Source organism: Propithecus coquereli, unplaced genomic scaffold, assembly GCF_000956105.1.
Source record: "Propithecus coquereli isolate 6110/MARCELLA unplaced genomic scaffold, Pcoq_1.0 Scaffold347, whole genome shotgun sequence".
In the NCBI taxonomy this organism is placed as follows: Eukaryota; Metazoa; Chordata; class Mammalia; order Primates; family Indriidae; genus Propithecus; species Propithecus coquereli.
This window is the reverse complement of record NW_012149141.1, coordinates 1,147,505-1,149,713: the sequence shown is the minus strand read 5'-3', so window position 1 is coordinate 1,149,713 and position 2,209 is coordinate 1,147,505.

Sequence of the window (2,209 nt, the reverse complement as noted above, 5' to 3'; positions counted from 1 at the left end):
CATACTATATTTTAATCTTAGTGGGTTCTTATACGAGCCTAGTGTGTTAGGTTATGCAGGTAGTGTTACGATTATTAGTATAGTAGAGTTGCATCTTACTAGGCGGTTGGGTTCTAAAGTGCATAAGGAGAAAATTGTGTATAGTCAAAATTACCCCTGATCAAAAAGTCCAACACCACTAATTTTCTGGCAAGTATTAGGATTCATTGCTGCTTCTCCCACTCATACCTGGTGAAGTGGATGACTTTTCCTTGGGTTCGTGCTGTTTGAGAAAATAGAGATGAACTCAGGATAACAAGATGGTCACTATTTCTCCATTCCTTTTTTTTTTCTTCTTCTTATTCTCCTTTCCCACCTTCCTTCCACAAATAGTTTTTGGCCTCATACGTGTCGAGCACTATCATAGACACTGGATATACAGTGATGAACCAGAGAGACTAAATTCTTGACCGCAGGGGGCTTCCAGTCTAGTCTACATCATGAGAGGCACGTGGGATGCAGGAACAACAGTCCAGCCCTCTGGAGCACAGAGCTGTTGCCATTAATGGCTAGCAGAACTGTTGCCCTAATTAAATTATTTCTTTCTCTCTCTTTGCTGAGCACTTGTATTTGAATCTGAATTAGATAAATTCCCATCAGATGCATTTCTGTATTCCCATAATACAAATGAAGAAATAGGCTTTGAGTGAGAAGGTGATTTCCCAGTAGTCGTCTGATCATAGCAGAATTAGATTTTTGAATCCAGGATTTTTTTTAATTTAAAATCCCACATTCTCCCTCCTCTACTTTCCTTGGCATTTTCTCTCTCCTCTGACTTGATCACTCTTTGGGACCTAGAGTCTGCACTTTTCCTTGTCCCTTTTCAGTGTCACCTCATGTCCCTAATATTGCCCTTTGTTTACTGACTTTTCCCTCCCCAGATACAAATTTCTATGTTTCTATCCTGGTCTTAGCCTCACCTATACATACATACACACACATGTATATACACATATATATGCCTCGGAATGTCTTCATTGCTTAGCCTTTTGCTTTTGATGTCTTTGGCTCTTGGTCAGGATTAGTCCAGGCATGGCTATTCAGTAGGAAGGACGTGATTTCACTTTAGTGACATCTTGACTTTCCAACTTCCCTGGAGATTCCATTATATTCCTACAACCCAGGTAGGGGACTGTCATTTTTCCTGAGGATAAACTTATTTAGGTGAAAGCCCCTCTGCAGAATCATTTATCTTCCATTCCAATTTATTCTGTAGACATGGCTCTTGTCCAAAACACAATGATTTATTAGGGTTTCTATTTAAGACTTTGTTTAAAGACACTATGCCCTACATTGTGAGATTGTTAAAGTAAGAAATTCCCATATAATTAAATATAGAGCAGAACAATTGGTGTGGGGGAGGAGAGAGAGTCGTCTGAAGTACATACAGTTCTTACTGGGAGGCTGTGGAGTCCTTTGACTGTCAGGTCAGGCTGTCCTCACCTGTTTCTGGGGAGAAGTAGAAAGTTTAAGCAATGCGACTTCATTGATCTGGATGTGCTATGTTATAACGTTGCTTTAAATGCTTTTGAATAGTTGCCACAGTAATTTTATGGTATAATAACTTGTTTTAATGTCATGGTCATTTAGTGAATTTTTTATATTCACCCGAGACAAGCTTTGAGCAGAAACAAATGATTACTGGCAAACAGGAACGTTTCACAAATTGGTTTTTAAAAATAAAAGAAAGAAAACGGTGAAATCTCCACATTCTTTTCTTCACTAAAGAGCAGTGGACGTGCAGTCACATTTCTGGACTTCAGTTTCTGTGAGGGTAAATAACAAGAGCTGCTGCAACAGCCTCCAAATCTCAGTAGTTTTTTTACCATACATTTCTTTCTTGTTTACCTCAGTCTAAGAGTGTGTGGGGAAGGTAAGTGCTGGCTCTTCCACATCATGGCTCTGTCATCTTTAGCATGTAGTCTCAAATTAACACTATTTGAAATTCCTTTTAGTGAGTAACACCATTGACTCTATGATAACAGTGAGCTTGTTCTTTGCAGGATTTTCTGTGCTTATTCCTACCCCAGTGACTGACTTCGACTTTCACTCAGGTAATAATGGAAGAATCTGTTTCCTTTTTGATACCAAATTATTACATTGCAAGGAAGCGTTTACATTGTCATCTACCTCTAATTCTGTAATATCTTAGGCTTCTTAATTACTTAAG